The sequence below is a fragment of the Meles meles genome, chromosome 13 (assembly GCF_922984935.1).
Source record: "Meles meles chromosome 13, mMelMel3.1 paternal haplotype, whole genome shotgun sequence".
NCBI lineage: Eukaryota > Metazoa > Chordata > Mammalia > Carnivora > Mustelidae > Meles > Meles meles.
Window position 1 is genome coordinate 25,757,710 of NC_060078.1, and position 19,089 is coordinate 25,776,798.

The 19,089-nt window shown below is 42.6% G+C and overlaps 1 long non-coding RNA gene across 1 annotated transcript in view; it reads left to right on the forward strand.

Annotated features, from left to right (window-relative positions):
- Window positions 1–1,874: 1,874 nt before the first annotated feature.
- Window positions 1,875–19,089, forward strand: part of LOC123955350 — a 231,664-nt gene continuing 214,449 nt past the window's right edge. Inside the window, exon 1 of the long non-coding RNA XR_006821248.1 lies at window positions 1,875–2,030. This is a non-coding gene — a long non-coding RNA (uncharacterized LOC123955350). The remainder of the gene's footprint in view (window positions 2,031–19,089) is intronic.

Here is a 19,089-nt window from a genome sequence, read left to right on the forward strand (position 1 = left end):
ATCTTTCCATCAGCCTACAAACTCCTGGTAATTTCCATAAGAAAGAAAAGCTTCCGTTACTCTAAATTCCTCTCTAACTATTGCCCAATTTCTTTGCTCCCATTTACAGTGAATCTCAGACTTGTCTACCCTAGTTGTTTCATTTTCTTATTTTCTTGAACTCTCTCAAATCAGAATTTGTACATCACCACTCCATTGAAAAACCACAAGTCAGGGTCCAACTCAGTGGCTACCATCTACCAAATACAGTGGTCGTTCCAAGTCCTACCTTTTATTTGTAACAGCATTTAACCCATTTGATCCCACTCTCCTTGAGGAAATCTCTTCTTCCCTTGGTTTCCAGAAGACCATGTTTATTGGCTGATGCTCTCAGTCTACTTTCTTGGCTCCTTCTTTTTATTTTGCTCTAAATGGTGCAACATCCAAGGCCAGATTCTTAGACCTTGCTCTTTTCTTTACTCACATCCTAGACCCATGTTCCTAAATCTCCTTTCTTAACAGATGACTCCCCTTTGTGTTTCCAGTCCCAATGTCTCTCTTCAACTCTAGACTGAGGTACATGCAGCCATTGCTTCTATATCTGTTGGATGTCCAATGGACATTTCAAACCTAGTGTGTTCCAAAAAGAATTCATTCCCTCCCCACCGGATGTGCTCTTTTAATGGCCTCTATAGTAGTAAACGGCAGGACCATGTAACAGGCCACTACTTTGGAGTTACTCTTAGGTTTGACATTTCATTGTCTTCTACTCCTGTCTACCCTAGTCCTCATCCACCCTTGGTCGCTCCTGTACACCTGCAGTAGCCCTCTAATTCATTTCCATGCTTCCATCTTGTCACTCCACAGAACCCGTCCGCAGTCAAAATCATCCTTCTAAAGCATTTTGATCTTGACACTCCTCGCCTCTAACTACCCAGATGACTTCCCGAAACAGTTGGAATACATTTTTAAATCATGTGCTTCAGGGACCATCCTGATCTAGTCCGTGCTTACTTCTCTGACCCCAGTTCTCACCACTTCACCCCATCACTGCCCTTTAGCATACTGATCACGTTCTTCCTCAGGATCATCACACAAAAGGCTCTACTTCAGATCTTGGGCCTGGAATGTTCTTCCTCTATGAAGCTTCCTGGCTGATTCCTGAACCTCATTCATGGCTCTTCTGCAATGTTGCTACTTCAGGAAAGGCCTTCCTCTCTATCTTGGGTGAAGCAGCCTGATCTCTGAACCCAGCACTCATACCCGATCTCCTTATCCTGCTTTGTATTTTTATGAAACATATCCCTTTCTGATAGTAAATTACAGTTTGATTGCAGACTTAATTAAGTACTTTGCTCCATTAGAATAGAACTTCTATGAGGATGGGGTCTTGATCTTACTGGCTCGATCTCTAGTGCTTTGAAGAGTGCCTTGACAGGAGGCGTATTATAAATACTGAATTGAAAGAAGAAGGTAATGTAGGATGGAACTAGACAAGACTTGACACCTACCCACAACTCCTTCTTCCCTTCCTCCTTTTCTTCCTCCACCTACTTCTCCCTTCTCACTCTCCTCCTGCCTTTTCTTCTTTTTCCTCCTCTTCTTCCCCCTCTGTCCCCTTCCCTTTCCTTTCCCCTTCTTCTTTAAAAAAGTTACTTTTAAAAAATTTACTAAGACATAGCAGAGGAAAAAATCAGGAAATTATTTCATTTCTTATGTCTTAACCCCGTGTGTGTGTGTGTGTGTGGTGGCAGAAGGAGGAGAAGCAGTTGCTCATGGCAGGATAGGTGAGTAAATGACAGAAGTCTGTTTTAATGACAGAAGCGTAGGAGAAAGCCCTCCATCTGAGGTACATGCTAGAATTAAGGGGGTATTATTCTGCTTTTTCAGATGCTGCCCTGAGCCTCAGTTCCTCCGCTTCCCTTGTATGGATGCTACTGGAGGGTTCAGCAGGGAAGTCAAGGTAAAGGTCAAGAGGAACCACTAGTGTTCCATCTGTTGCTTGTTACATCTGGGCACAGTCCTTAAGGTGACCATTGGATGGATGGGCGGTGAGTACCACACATCTTTCCTTTCCTCTGCATCCTTAATAAATAAGCTTGCCTTTAGAGCCTGAGTGTTTTCTGCCCTTGGGGTATATGGGGAGCTACAGTGACAAACTGTAATCCTGCCTTTATTTGTTCGGTTAATCCAGGGAACATGGAGAATTGTCCTGGAAGTGAGTAGGAACTCAGTGACTAGAAGTCTTAGAATTCTGTATAAATAAGGCAGATTTCAAAGGAGAGCCCCACTCTATCCTCACCTCCCGCTCTCAGCACTGGGCGATCCCTTTTTGCAACTCTTGTAAACCTGAAGGTAATCATTAAAATGATGCAGGATTGTTCTATCCAGACCAAGAAAGGAGAGTTTTCACGGGCTCTGGGAGCCATTTGGCCTCCACTCACCACAGCTCTGGAGAGCAAATTGGGATTAAAAAAAGGAATCTTTGTTGTCTGTGAAGGAAGTTCTACACTGTTTTAAATTTATGAAAGGAATCAATTTGGCCAACAGAGGATTAATTAGAAAGGGATTTAGTGGAGAGTGATTGAGTTCTGGTTTGTTTAAACAGTACCCACTGTCCAACAGAGAGTTGAACAAATTCGTTCCCTGCGTTCTTGTGTCAGTTGATGTGCTAACTTTTTAATACGTTGATTTTTGTCAGGCACAGAAGCATGGGGCTCTGTTCTGTTTTCCTTGTCTCTAGCAGCATGTGTTAAGTAGAGCTTGGTGGTATGGCTTCGGGATTGGGGAGTGGGTCAGGGAAGGGAAAGATGGACATTAATAAACACGAAGGTCAAGAAACCCAGAGTACAGAGGGTTTTGTTATTCTCTCAACATTCGTCACCAGATGCTTGCTTCAGATAAGTCTGGCTATGAGAAGTGCTTGTGAAGACTTGCTTCCATGTGACAGCTGTAGAAGTCCCTCATGAACTCTGAAAAGGCAATCTCAGCCCAGCTGCTCATGGTTAGGGCTCTCCAGAATGAAAATGCTGTTAGCGACTGATTCATTTCTCCCCTTGTGCTGGCTTTGACAAACGTTCCGTGCCAAAGATGAGACTGGATTTCCCAATATTTTTCCTCCTTTCTGGACTTAACAATAGCCCCGTGTTCTTGACTACCAGCAATGTGTAAGAGTAATAATAAACCTTGTGGATAGTGAGGGCTGTCACAGTGAGCCGTAAGTGCAGGAATGATCTCGTTGGGGAGGGCTGAGTTCCTGTGAGCACCTCAAAAGACAGACCCTGTGGAGCATCGAAAGAGAGGGAAATATGCCAAATTAATACACGCGGGAGTTTGTAAATCTTACACATGTTGAGGTGACCTTGGAGAATTTCCTCGAGGTAACTGATTGGGGTAAGGGGTGGCACAGAATTACTTTCAATAAAGTTGTTTGCTGCACTTATTTGCAAAAAGATCTGTCTCTCTTGTTAGATTGTGAACACGCTGAGGGCATAAATCCTGCCTCGTCATTAGTATTTCCTCATTATGAAGGACAATGACCTTCATAAATTCCAGCATTTCACATGCGTTAGTTTCTCAGGTAATTGCGAAGGCTGGAATGATGGACTGAAACCGGCAGGAATATAGTGAGGCTGTTGGGAAAAACCTCCAGGGACCCACGGAATGGTTTCGGCTTCTAATGGGACCAGAGGTTACTAATCTTATAATAACTCTTCATTCACAGGCTGTGCTAGCCTTTCACTTAAGCATGTGTACACTATTACAACAGAGTCATGGCTGAAGTTCCTTTTGTTTCAGAATCAGGCCTCTGCGTGCCAGCCTAACTGAATTCAATATGGGCAGTTGAGACTTTTAGTCTGAAGAAACATTGTGCATGCACCTGGCTGTGAGTTTGTGTTTGTGCCCGCATGTGTGGTTTTTGGTTAGTCGACTTAGACCTGGTTCCCAGGGTGGCCTACTCTAAATTAAGTTGAAATGCCCAGACTTCCTCGATATACTAGAAAGCATCTGTTGTGAAAGGGCCATTCACAGATCTCTGGAAGTACCTGAATCCACTTCAGGGGATCTGCCCGGTCAAGGCTATTTTCACAGAAATATTAAGGTGTTATTTTCCTCTTTCATTGTGTTGATATTTACACTTAGAGCTCAAAAGCAGTGGTGAGTGTATTTCTGGCACCGTACTGCGAATCAAAGCAGCCACACCTAAGTGTGCTAGTCGTGATTGTACTTTTCACTGCCATGCCCTGGCGGCTTTCTAAAAACCAGATTTATCTGGGATGCCTGGGTGGCTCAGTTGGTTAAAGCTTCAGACTCTTGGTTTAGGCTCAAGTCGTGATCTCAGGGTCGGTGGATCAAGCCCATGTTGGGCTCTGCCACTCAGCTCGGCATCTGCTTGAGATTCTCTCCCTTTCCCTTGGCCCCTCCCCCTGCTCCATATGCTTGGTCTCTCTCTAAAATAAAATAAGATCTCAAAAAAAAAAAAAACCACCCAGATTTATCTAAGAACGCTCTTGATGAAACAGTAAAAACTATCAGTTTTACAAAATCTCAGCTTTTGTATGTACGACTTCTAGCATCAGACATAAGTACTGAGAATTTGAGACTATTTAGCTTCCCCAATGGCAGAAAAATCAGACCCTTGTAATAAACCCTAATTCTATATGTCATTCCTAGTGGTTCGTTTTCTCTGATAGAACCCTGACTGATACAGATCTGGGGAGGGAGTCTGGTAGCTATCTTCAAATATTTGCAATGCTCTTATGTGACCAAAGAAGCAGTTTTATTCTGTGTTGATTCAAAGACGAGAATGAAGTCCCAGCAGTAGAGGAGAGAGGCAGGATGGGGTTTGGACTCTGGACACAGACTCATTTCGTTTGGCTTAGATTCTGGCTCTGCCATTTACTTGCAGCTTTGGTTTTCTCATCTGTTAAATGGTGGTAAATATAGTAGTCATTTCACATGATTGTTATGAGAATTAAATGTGTTCATATTTGGAAAGTGTCTTAAATAGTCTTTTCATATAGTGAGTTCTATTTAAGTTTCTGTTAAAACCTAAAAAGTTATAGGGAGATAGATTTTGCCTCTTTAAGAATTTTTTAGGGGCACCTGGGTGGCTCAGTGGGTTAAATGTGTGCGTTTGGCTCAGGTCATGATCCCAGGCTCCTGGGATCGAGCCCCACATGGGGCTCCCTGCTCGGTGAGAAGCCTGCTTCTCCCTCTCCCTCTGCCTGCTGCTCTCCCTGCTTGTGCTCTTTCTCTCTATCAAATAAATAAATAAAATCTTTTAAAAAAAGAATTTTTTAAATGATCACAGCTTTCCAACAAAGTAGCAGAGTGCCGCCCAGAGAACAGAACCTCCTCTGACCTTTGGGAGGCAGCAGGAAAAAGCAACACAGATTTATAGTACAAAGACTGAATTCAAGTCTTGCAAGGCTCAGCGATTGCTTAGCTGTGTCATCATAGCTAGTCATTTAATCTCTCAAAATCTCCATGTCATCATCCGCAATATAATTTAAGTGAAACAATGTGATTGCCAGGGCTTTGTTATCTGCGAAGTGCCCTATACGTGTCAGTCCTCGGCATTTCCTTGAGAGCTTTGAGGCGGAATCTGGCTGAGCTGTCTTTGTTAATGACACGGGGGAAAGGATTCTTGTATCAGAGAAGTTTGGAATAGATAATCCCCGTGGCTCTTTCCAGCTCAGAGAGTTTACCGTTTCTCAAGTAGGCTGCCTGTCAAGGTTTGTGATCCTATTAAAGGAGTTAATAAGAGAAGGATTTTTTTTTTCTTTTTGACAAAGAGCATGAGACGGAGCTGGGCTAAATGAGGAAATTAAATCAAACAGTCATTGGGGAAGGTTAGCGGTTTCTACATATATGATCATCTCGATTTTTGTTGAGGCTGTGTTTTGCCGGTGCAGAAGTCCCTCTTCATTTGAATTACAGGCAGTTTCACTTGAAAGTGTTCAATTCCATCTTCTATATGAAGGCTTGGGACAATTTGACTTTCTCGTTTTCCCTCTTAGAGTTTCAGATTGTTATGGTTAAAAATAAAGTATTTATCTTCGGTTTAGAAATCTAATAAAACTTTGACAGGAGTGTGAAATGGAATAAAGCATCTCTTCAACAAATCCATCTCAATAACACTTCCTGACAATCAAAAAACCTTCAGGGCCGCTCCTTAATGACTTCTGAAGTTTTAACAGATCTGTACTAAGGATGTGAGAATGACTGGAAATGGGTTTTAAAGTAGTGCTAACTTGTTTGTTTTAAAATCCACTCTCTGATTCAGGTTTTGAAAAGGGATTGAGAATATGCTTCCATTAAAATGAAGACTGATGAAATGATTGTAGTTATGTGTGCTCCTTGCCTTGGGGGTGGGAATTACTGGGCAGCTGCTCCAACGTGAAACTTGTGCGAAAGGGAAAATGTCTCTGAGGTTGGAGTCCAACCCCAGAGGAACAAGGAGAACTAGCAATCTGTCACAGAAGAGGTGGGTGGTGGTCAAAGAGGTGGGGGCTTTGGTACGGGGACCCAGTGCAGATTCAAACAATATCGGACAAGTTTAAAAGACATAGTGCTTCCTAAACCCCGTGCACACCAGATTAGCTGGGAGATGCTTTGAAGACCATGATTGCCAGCCCTCAGTATCAGATTCCAATTCAATAGATCTAGAATACAGACTAGGAATTTATAGAATTTACACAGATATAAATCTCCAGTTGATTCTGATGTTCAAGAGTGTTTAGAAACCACTAGAATGATGTACTGCTCAGAAGCTTCAGTGAGCAGCGGAAAGGGGAATTAGAGAGTGAATCTTAAGAATGGAGTCATTGTGGATAATCTTTTAAAGAAATTTTGATTGTGTTTCATTTTACAATCTTTTTATTTTGGAAATTTCCATACTTACCCAAAGGTAGAGAGAACAGTAGAATCAGCCATATAATGTATAATGTCTCTGTCATCCTGATTAAACAATTATTACCATGTTGCCTGTCTTGTTTAATCTGCTCTCTTCTCCTTCTCCATTTCTTTTAAAAAAAATTTTATTTTTTTATTTGACAGAGACACAATGAGAGAGGGAACACAAGCAGGGGGATTGGGAGTGGGAGAAGGAAGCTTCCTGCTAAGCAGGGAACCTGATGCAGGGCTCAAGCCCAGGACCCCAGCTGGGATCATGACCTGAGCCAAAGGCAGATACTTAACGACTGAGCCACCGAGGTGTCCCTCCTTCCCCCCCCTTTTTTTAAACCTATAACGTTTTATTTAATTTTTAAAAAAGATTTTATTTATTTGACTGACCGAGATCACAAGTAGGCAGAGAGGCAGGCAGAGCCAGAAAGAGGGGGAAGCAGGCTCCCTACTGAGCTGAGAGCCCGATGCAGGGCTTGATCCCAGGACCCTGGGATCATGACCTGAGCTGAAGGCAGAGGCTTTAACCCACTGAGCCACCCAGGTGCCCCCAAACCTATAACATTTTATTTAATTTTTTAAAAAAAGATTTATTTATTTATTTTGAAGAGAGAGCATGAGTACACAAGCAGGGGGAGGGGCAAAAGGAGAGGGAGAGGATTTCAAGCAGGCTCCAACTCCACACTGAGTGTGGAGCCTAATGTGGGGCTTGATCTCACCACCCTGATATTGACCTGAGCTGAAATCAAGAGGTGGCTGCTTAACTGACTGAGCCACCCAGGTGCTCCCAAAACTATAATATTTTAAAGCAAATTCCAAACATCAACAGTTCTTCTGTAATGGGTAAGGACTTTCCTGCCCCCACCCAACTGTCATACCATTATCATGTCTAACAAAATGACCAGTAATTTTTTAAATGTTATCTAGTAATAATCTACATTCAAATTCCTCAATTGTCTCAAAATTGTCAGAAGGCAGTTAGGCTCCAGGACACTCTAAAATCTGTAATTCATAGGGGCGTCTGGTTGGCTCAGTGAGTTAACCCTCTGCCTTTGGTTCAGGTCATGATCTCAGGGTCCTAGGATTGAGTCCCGCATCAGGCTTTCTTCTCAGCAGGGAGCCTGCTTCCTCCTCTCTCTCTGCCTGCCTCTCTGCTTACTTGTGATCTCTCTCTCTCTGTCAAATAAATAAATAAAATCTTAAAAAAAAATCTGTAACTCATAGAAAGAGAAAGAAGAGTGAGTATGTTGAAGGTGATCTTGATGCGTTGAATCTTGATAGTCTTCGGGATCTTGGGGAATGAAAACCAGTTGTCAGCTCTGACAGGACAGCTGTAAATGTAGGCAGTTCAGAAAGTGGGCCAGCCTCTGTAACTTAGTTGTCTCATTCTATGACCCTGTGATTATGGGGAATGGCTTTCTGTCCATATGTGACAGACAGAGCTGAATACAACTTGAACATATTCTTCCAGATTTGCTGAGACATTTTCTGGGAGGTAATACAGGTACAGTTTTTTAGTATATGTGCTGCCGAAGCGAGCACCAGGTACAGTTTTTTGACCCAAGGTTGTCTTATATAATATCATCTAATCTCTCCATCATACAAAGTTTTATTACACTTCTTGAGGTGTGGCCTTTGGTCCTTGGGTATAGGATAAAACAGAATATAATAGGTGTTTAGTACATATTTATTGAATGAATAAATGGGATATGATTTGTATTTGGCACTCAATACACCATAGGTTAACTCTGTTTTATAAAATCTATGATCCTAATTTATGGTAAATATACTTTTTATAAATAAAATATTTGTAAGTCATTTAAAATTTTGTGTATTCAAAAAATTTACTCTTAAGGGTTATCTAGCAATGAATTCTTCCTGAAGGGAAGCACTTTTATTCAATGGAAATAACATGTCCTAATACACCTGTAGGACAAGAAATAAATCTTGAATATTTTTTTCCTCAAAAGATAATTGATCTACCCCTGTATTTTAGAGATTTAAATATATCTCCTCAGGTGACATTGCTGAAGAGTTAGAATGATTTAGAGTGAGGAATTGGGAAAATGGGAATCTTAAAGGGCAATTGAGGAGAAAAGTCTCTTAATTTTGTTTTGATTCTAAAGTTCTCTGGTGTTGGGCTTGACTCTCGAGTCACCCGTTTTCTGGGGTAGAGGCTGTTGGCTCTTTCTCATGTCTGCCTTCTCCTTTTCTTCCTGCGCTCTGAGCTGTAGGACGTTGCCACGTTGTACCATGTTGTCCTGGACGTGGGTGTGGTCACATGGTGGAGTTCTAGCCAGTAGGGTGTGAGTGGAAATGATGTACATCACTTGCTGGTCTGGATGGTCATAACTTTCACGCATGGGCCCCATTCTCTTCCTCTGTCTGCAGGCTGGATGCAGGCTGTCAGACAACTTCTAGGCTCCTTCCATGTTGGGGTCTTCGACAGTCTTAGACATATAAGAAATAAACCTCAACCATGAAAGCCACTGGAATATGTCTGTTTGCTATAGCAGTTAGTTTAGCCTGGCTTATGTGGTTTCTAAACAGAGGATGAAAATATGGAATTGGGTCTCTAGGGATTTAGAGAGGTAGTATGGGAGAGTGGTTTGACACACGTGCTAGCTTAGAAAATAAAAACACTTGGGGCACCTGATTGGTGTAGTTGGTTAAGCGGCTGCCTTTGGCTCAGGTCATGATCCCAGATTCCTGGGATAGAGGCCCATTCTCAGTCACTCGCAAATAAATAAATAAATAAATAAATAAATAAAATCTTAAAAAAAAAAAAAGCATTTTACTGCAAAAAAGTCTAGTCCCATTTCTGTTATATAGCTGTTAGAGAGCAAAAGTTCCTATCCCCTTCCCAGTCCTTCTATCCAGACTAAGAATCCAATTGATATAAGACAGATTAACAGGAGAAAATCAAGTTTAATTTTGTATGTGTGGGGAATCCCACAGGCTTGGAAATTCCAAAGACAGGCAAAGTGAGGTGTGTATGTCATTCTGAACAAAGGGGCAGGGGTCTGGCACTTCAAAGAGAAGAAATGGAATTCACAGGAAGAGAAAAAAAGAGTAAATGTTTGATAAACAAATGCTTGGCGAGCCTCTGGGGGTGGGGGATGGAACATGAAGGACATTGATGGATGTCTGCTGTACCAAGTTCATAGTATAATGTAGTTATCTATGATGATAGCTCTCTTCCTGAAACATGTCATCCATATATATTCTTTTTAGGTAGTTGTGGTGGAGGTAAAGAGCTTTTCCTGAATCTGCTGCGTTTCGATTGCTTTTTAAACTCAAAATAATTTTCATGCCAAAGTGGCTGATCTTGGGACAGCTTGCCCTTGGACCCTAAGTAACTCTGTGACTTTGGATCAGTTATTTAACTTATTTAGGTCTCTCTTTCTTCATCTCTAAAATGGGGATAATCATTGTACTCACCTGAAAGGATTCTTGTGAGAACTGAATGAAATTGCCCCTCACAACAAATATTAACTATTAATAAAGTCAGCTATTATTACTAGAATTGACCATGGGTACATTATAATGTATTCAAGCATGTTTTCGAAGTGCTTAGTAGGTCAGTGCAAGGTGTTGGAAAGGATATAAAGATTACTGGGACTGATTTTGCCTTCAGAGAGCCCCCAGTCTAGGAAGACAATTGAAGGGCAAACGAATAATTACAGAATATGAATGGCTTTGTGAAATCTGTCAGCTTTTAAATCTGATAAGTATAATATAATAAATATTCCTGTGCCAAAGATATGCATCAGTAGGTGGAGGTAGAAGAAGGATTTTGTTGGCAATTATGGATATATACTATATATATTTCGTATATATATTGCCCTCTTCCTGCAAACTTGATGATGAAATTACAAGCCAGAACCAGACTACTTTGCTGGATGTCAGTTGGCTCCTGTAACAGAGAGTGCTGAAACTGGAGATTTGGTCATTTCAGGGTACTATCTGGAGCCTTGTAAATAGGTTGAGATGATTAATTTACTCTAACAGTGAATAAGAGCCGTGCCACAGTGTATCCTCAAGGCTGACTTCTTAATGGTAATTTTCCTGAGTCAATTACCTCTTTTTCTCTTGTCAGTTTCCTCTCCACCAAGCCGTCACCATATGCAGAAGAAAATGCAGGTGGATGACAAAACACAGGGCTTGGGAATCTATCCATACCTTTGGGGTTATCATGAAAAGGGTCTGGCACATGGAAACACTAATTAAACTTCCATTTAAAAATTTTTTGTGTGGGCTTTGGAATCAAAGGGATATCCCTGAGGATAATTCTTCTTCAAGAGTCTAGTAAATATTTTTTTTTCTGATGTGTAAACAAATATTTTCTCAAGCTATTAGTTGCCAGGCACTGTGCTAAGAGATTTGGACTCAAAGATGGGTAAACAACATTTGAAGTCTTAGGAAAAATATTAGTTTACACCAATGGTTACAATTTTATAAATGCTATAATAGGTAAATATTCTAATTGGAGCCCTGTCTTTCATGACACTGTATCGGGGAGATGCTTGAAGCTTTGTTGGGTCAGCTGCTTCTCTCGGGGGGAATGGGACTTTGCAGGTGGATATAGTAGTAGCTTTCCGGCAATGGAGGCAAGACTTGTTGGTCCAGGACCCTCTTCAATGACGACTTCTTGGGATCATGGGCTATCTTAAAAGATGTCAAAGATCTTTGGCTCAAAGAACTGGGAGATTTTATTAGACACGTGACATCCACCAGGTATTGGGAGATTAGACAAAGCTGCTAAGTCTAACTCTGAGAAAGTTTCACAAATATTTCCTAAACCCCCATGAGATTATTTTCTTAATCCAGACTCCTCCTATCACTATAATGGTTCTCCTAATGAGAGAAGCAGGAGGAGAAATTTCTGACATTTTCCTGTCCTGGGGCCTTGTCCTCTTTTCTAGTTTATGATTTATAATAGTTCAGGCAAAGTGCTCTGACTATCCCAAGTTACCTAAAATTAACATATCAGTTAATTGGATTTGATACCATTAGAGGGATGGGGAAATATTCTGAAGCAATTGGTTGGAATCAAGGACATAAAAAGAAAGGCATTATGCAAATGTTTGGTTATTAAGATATTCTGCCTAGAGGGGATAAAGTCAGATAATGAGAAATGAATGAGGATCTAAGGCTCCTGTATGCTTTAATATTAAATTTCTTTAAGAGTCATATTTGGTGTCCTTAGCAGCATGTTTTTGCCAACACAAAGGAAGAGAGGCATAGGAAAGCACCAGGCACTCACGACAGTATAGGGGTGTGGAATGCTGGAAGGATAGCTGAGGAGGAGTGAGAAGGTAGAAATTCTAAGGCCCATGACGTCGATGGGTTCAATTATGGAGCACCTTGCATGTCGTATGGGGCTATTTCTAATACAGGTAATAATTTATTTCCGACCATCTAGTAAGAGTAATAACTTTGTTTATATACCTTTTAGGTTATGAGACAGTTTCCCATTCATCATCTCACGTGACTCTCACAGCAGTTTGGAGGTGGCCTGGTGACTGCTCCAGGTCATGCAATTAGAGCTGGAGATGGCTCTTTCTGAAGGCACTTTCTCTCATTTCCTTGCTGAAAACAATTGGGATGACAGACCATGAATAACTTGTTATCTTTGGGCATGGAGATAATAATTGATAATCTGGTTGGTAATGAGATTTCTGAACTTGATGAAATTTAATTCTGGGGTTACTGCATCTGACATGAAGAATTCAGACCACTCACTTCAATGGGGATATTTTGCTGCCTGATTGGGCCTTTAATGGCTCATTGCCTGGGCATTGCAGTCCCTGGCACCTCCGATATTAATTGGGGGAACACCCAAGGACTAGCTCCACAGGCCTTTTCTGAGAGAAGCTGCCTCCCCTAGCAGTGCATGAACATTCAATGGGAGAGATTCCGTAGTCTTCGATTAAACCCGCGTACCACACCCCCACTCCCCCGCCATTATTCCCCAGGGCTGAGCAGCCTAGGGCCAGGGTCTCCAGAGGGAAGAAAGCCTCTTTACTGCATCCTTGAATGGGGAGGACTGTTCACTTTTTCCTTCCTTTTCTGTATCAGTTTATAAGTTTCAAGTCTTATAACTTAAGTCTTCAACTTAAAGTTGGAGAACTGAAGTGGAAAAGAATGTTTAGGTCTGATTCCCATTGTTTTAGCACCAGAGTAAACCATTCTGTTCTAAAATACTTTGTATTCTGAGTCTTGTCTTTCCAATAGGATTGTAAGTTACTGGAGGGCAGAGACCTCTTTTCTAGATCATTTGGTTTTCACACACTATCTTTAACCCCTTCAACCTTTATATCTTGGTTTTAGAAAGGCTTGAATAAAACCTGTGTCCTGTGGGAAGAGCTGAGTGGCCTGTTTAAGGGTCAGGTGCTAGAGACAGATGGCCTGGATTTTAAAATTCCAGTTCAATCACCAACTCACTGCGTGAGCATGGACAAGCTATTTAACTCCTCTAAGATGGCTGCCATTTCCTTATCTGGTAACTGGAGGTGCTGGAACCTACCCAGTGTGATAGCTATGGAAGTAAACTGGATGTTGTGTTTGAAGCCTTTGGCACAGGGCTTGACACAGGATGATCGATCAATGTGAGTGATGGTCGGCATCCATCATCTTCATCGTTGTTCTTATTATCTTCATCAGCGTCATCCTTCAGGCTGGTGAATGAGAGTGTGTAATTTTCATCATTGTGAGCCTAGAAAGAAGTTCTTGGTGTTGGGACACAGGGTTCCCTCTTCGGCTTTATCCTGTTTAGACTAACTGAGACGGCATCACTGGCCAGTGTAAGGTGTACATTTCCTACACAAATGTAGGAAGACCAGCACATGCAAAACTGATGGAATTCAAGCTTGAAATACTGGGCTAAAACTGGCAAGGCTCTATTTGGCAGAGACAAGCATATGGAATTGTTATTCAGATGAAAAGTCAAAGAGTTAAAAACAAAATCACCCAACTACAGGGGACTGGATGGAAGTTAGTGTGAAAAGGTCTTGAGGACTTTGCTGACCAGAAGTTGAGTCCGAGATGCTGGCACAAGGCTTTGTCTAGAGAGCAGATTACCTGAGGTTACTGCTATGGGCTGAATGTTTGTGTCTCCCCAAAATTCATATGTAGAAAACTAAGCTCTATTGTGATGTATGTGGAAGTGTGCCCTTTGGGAGTTGATTAAATTATGAAGTTGGAGCCCTCATGAATGGGGTCCGTGCTCTTAGAAAAGAGACCCCTGAGAGTGCTCTCTGTCCCTCTGCCACATGAGGACAATGAGGACACAGGAAAAGAAAAAGCTGTCTGTGAGCCAGGAAGCAGGCGCTCAGCAGACACTGATTCTATTGGTACCTTGATCTTGGACTTCACAGCTTCTGGAACTGTGAGAATAAATTTCTGTCATTTACAAGCCAGCCAGTCCAGCCCATGGTATTTTGTTATAAGAGCCTGAATGGACTAGGAGAGCTACATTGATCAGAGTACAGTCTTCAGACCAAGAGAAGTGACCACCTGGCTGTTATGTTGAATGTGCGCAGGCTCTTCGGAAATACTGTGTTTAGGGTTAGTTACCTTGGCAATCTTCTTGTTATCACTTCATGGAAGGTTTGAGCTCCTTTCTTTTCTTTCTTTTTTTTTTTTTTTAAGATTTTATTTATTTATTTGACAGAGATCACAAGTAGGCAGAGAGGCAGGCAGAGAGAGAGAGAGGAGGAAGCAGGCTCCCTGCTGAGCAGAGGGGGAGAAGCATGTTCCCTGCTGAGCAGAGATCCCTATGTAGGACTCCATCCCACCATCCTGGGATCATGACCTGAGCTGAATGCAGCAGCTCAACCCACTGAGCCTCTCCAGTGCCCTTGAGCTCCTTTCTTTTTTTTTTTTTTTGTTAAAGATTTTATTTATTTATTTGACAGAGAGAGAGATCACAAGTAGGTAGAGAGGCAGGCAGAGAGAGAGAGAGAGGAGGAAGCAGACTCCCTGCGGAGCAGAGAGCCCGATGCGGGGCTCGATCCCAGGACCCTGAGATCATGACCTGAGCCGAAGGCAGCAGCTTAATCCACTGAGCCACCCAGGCGCCCCCTTGAGCTCCTTTCTTAACTTAAGCAGATAAAATGAATCTGCAGGGGGGCGGATTTGTTAAATCATCCTACCCTGCCCATCATTTTGTAGCTGATGACTCAGCTGATAAATTTCAGCTTTCGGGAAGTATTCTTGACTCCTTTCCCTAGAGAGGTCCTTTTCACTTTGGGCTTAACTTGAAGACCCAGTTACGTTACTTTGTTTTGTGCTTGGGAGGATTAGACCTAGTATCCTTTGGACCCTCCTGGAATTCCCATCCCGGGTTATCCTGGCTTTCCCTCCACAATTCTCCCTCCCCGCGTCCCTGCTGTAACTTTTAATTCCCTTCTCTCTTTCTCTTCTGGTACGGGTTTCCTTTCTACTAGTTAGAACTAGTAACTTAATTTTACCCTAATAACAGCTTGTATAATAATAGTATGCCTTTCAGATTATACATTTGTTTAAAATACAGTGACACTCAGTGCTCCAGCCAAAAGGACAGTAACGGCAAGTTAAGTTCTAAAACTGTCGCAGTTTGGTGCTGGGGACCTCGCTGTCACTGGGGACCTCATCATCATGGCGGGTGGCACCTGGTGATTGTGGTGGGGGAGACAGCCCTGTGTTTCAGTACCTGCAAGGTTCCCTTTTGTGTTGGGGTGAGCGCTTGGCAAGGGGGGTTGGAATTCCATTGAGTTCAGCAGGAACTTAGTCAGAAAATTTGGGTTGTTCAAGTTATTTGACTGTGTTTTTATCCCAAAACCAGAAAAATCTGCTGACATTTGGATTCACTCTCATTTAGCTGGGGGTCTTTTGGAGGTAGTGACTGAAAAGTATTACCCAGTCCATTGATGGTGACTATTTCAGGCCACGCCAGACCGAAGCAAGAAGATTAGGTAAGTGGAACTTTTAGAGAGCAATTAAGCCAGACAATTTAACCTGCAATTTAAGTAAGTTGAAGCGTACTTATTCTGTGTGTTATTCACACCTTAACTCTGCACAGGGACCTCAGTTTATACTGGTGTGAGTCTCCTTCTCTTCTCTAGTGAGGGGAACTGGGTTACCTATTTGGCTATCATTTATACTACAGAGTTTATACATTTCTCTTGAAGATCTTTTGTGATATGTGGTTTTTTTAATTAGAAATTATGTCAGTTATATCATGAGAGTGATTAATGTAAAAGATGATGATTTACTGAATGAAATTTTAACCACAGTAGTAACCCGGTTGAAATTACTTTAGTCACCACAGAGCAAAAGGTAGCATGACAATGTCTTCAAGTATTAACAGTGTATTTTCACAGTTGCATGACTTCCTTATATTTAGGAAACAGAGGCCACAGAAAGAATGGTGAGAGGAAAAGGGAAAAAGAATGATTTCTTGCCCTGCAGTCTTAGAACTAAGGGCAGAAGCAATAGTGAGAAAAAAGACATGAGAGGCCAATTTTCTTTTTTGGTCCTGACCTGAGAGGGGCAGAGGAGACCTGTGGGAGAACCAGTGGGCCCAGGAGTCTTCCAGGTCAAGAAAAGGGAAGTGGGACTGGACTTTGGCATGGATAGCATGCCCAGGAACCTGGCAGAAAAGCAGATTTCAGACTCAGTGATTACGTTGTGGAAAGGTAATGACATCCTGAGACTAAGGGGAGGAGTTAGATCTCAGGGATGGTGGATGGATGACACTCACAAACCAGATATCTCAAAAACCTTGACTTTGTGCTGTCCACACCCTGCCTCCCCACCCCCACCAGGTAGAATAGTTAGAGAAGACAGACATCCTGAAGTGAGTTTACTCAGAATTGACCATGGTTGGGTGCCTGGGTGGCTCAGTTGGTTAAGCAACTGCCTTCGGCTCAGGTCCAGTCCCGGAATTGAGTCTGGCATCGACCTCCCTGCTCAGCAGGGAGTCTGCTTCTCCCTCTGACCCTCCCCCTTCTCATGCTCTCTCTCTCATTCTCTCCCTCTCAAAGAAATAAATAAAATCTTAAAAAAAATTGAAAAAAAAAAAAGAAGAGTTGACCATGGTTAACTTTAAAAAGAAAAAAAAGGGTGTATTTATTTGGGAGAGAGAGAAAGAAAGAGAATGAGTGGGAGGGACAGAGCAAGAGAGAATCTCAAGCAGATTCTGTGATTAGTGCAGGGCATGACACAGGGCTTGATCCCGCGACCTTGAGGTCATGACCTCAGCTGAAATCAAGAATGGGATGCTTGACCGACTGAGCCACCCAGGCTCCCCTTCCATGATTAACATTTTATCCTTGATGTAATAAGGACTTAAGATAGACATCACATTCTAGAAAAATGCTCAGTTTTATAAAAATTACTACCGGTGTGACAGTGGCTGAGTTACCTAACCTTTCTGAGCTGGTTTACTCTTCTTTAAAATGAAGAGAAAAGTATTCATGTACAGGGATTTGGGGAAGATAAAATGAGGTGAACTGTGAGTCCATTACATTGTCAAGCAGAAGGAATGTGCTCAAAAATGATTAGCTCCCCTTATGCTCCTCTGGAAAGCCTATTTGACATAAAGGTGTAAAAGGTAATGTAAATCAAGTGTTAAAATGTGTGCTATAAACAGTGAATCAGCAGAAAAGTTGTTTGATCACTTACCACCTTGTCCAGGCTGGGTTGGAGCCTCCCCGTTCACGGCAAGTAACGAGCAATGCTGTCTGACCACCTAGAAGGCAGCGTGCACACTGAGCCTGGTCTCTCTCTCTCCGAAGCTTGGAAAGGTCTTCACCTGTTTCCATCCCAAGTCTTCCTTTCCTAGCAGGCACTGAAAGTATTGTTCAGCAGCCCCGTTCAGCCACCACCAACAATGAGAATCCTGGAGGTGCCCTCTATTGTGAAGTCTTGAAGTAAAACTTGAATGGAGAGAATATGCTTTCAAAAGAATTTATTTTGAATGCATTTGCACTTTGTTGGGGAGAGGAGGCCCAGATGACTGAATCACGACACGTGCCAGTTCTTTCCTCATGCCAGGCATCCAGTGAATCAGGCTGGGGGAGACTGAGTTTTAGGGAGAGAGAGAAGGTGAAAAGAACCCAGAAAGTACGCTGTGATATGGTCCCTGGTTGACCATTAAAAGCCACTGTTTTGTGTGGTTGAAGGGATTCCCTCAGAGATGCTGCTGGCTTCTTGAGTGTTTGCTGCATTGCAGACCCTGAATAGTAGAAACTGGTCTCCATTCTTTCCTGCCGGAGAGCAGCTCAAAGGGGAACAGCCAATGGCTGGGAGTCAGGATCACTCCCCCAGAAGAAAGCTTATTGGGTTATAGGTTCCTGGGCTTCACCTGCTATCTCCTTCTGCTCTGCTGAACAGTATGGAGGTTGCTGGATGGATGCCATTCCCTGAAGCTCTCTGGAAAGTTGCTTCAAATTGATTGATCCTCTAATTTGAGGATCAGGAAGCTGCGTCTTCTTTGCTTCCAACAGCTTCATTTACTCATTCCTAAACATTGCGGTGTTGGCTCCGTGTTTCAGGTTTCAGAGAAGTTCCGGTTAGCTCAGGTAATGGCGGGTATCATGGGGCTACATGAGCAGGAGAGAAGATGGGAAGTCTGCCCAGCAGCCAAACTGTTGGCCCCAAGGAACAGAGCAGATGTTTCTGAGTCAGTGCTAGCTCTAGGTGTGTTTGTTCGGTGCGGCTGCTTTCAGAGTTCCAAAAGCTGGGTGGCTTTGCTAGCAGACGCCATCTCACAGTTCTATGGCTGGAAGTCTGACATCAAAGTACTGGTGGGGTTGCATCCTGTGAGGACCATACAGGAGAATCTCTTCCATGCCCCTAGCCTGGCTTCTGGTGGTTTGCTGCTGATCGTTGATGTTCCTTGGCTTGTAGACCTACCACCTCCATCTTTGCTCATCTCTGTGTTAGTCTGTCTCCAAGATTTCCCTTTTTATGAGACAAGTCATATTGGATTAACACCCCCCCGCCATGACATCGTGTCAACTTGATTACCTCTTTAAAGACCTTATATCCAAATAAGGTCGCATACCAAAGTCCCGAGGGTTAGGACTTCAACAGAGGCATTTTTGGGTGACAAAATTCAACCTATAACAGTGTCTGGCCATCACTCTTATTCTTGTTCCCTCAGACTCACCCATATTTCTGAATAAGCTTGTCCTTCCTCACTTTTCTGTAGAG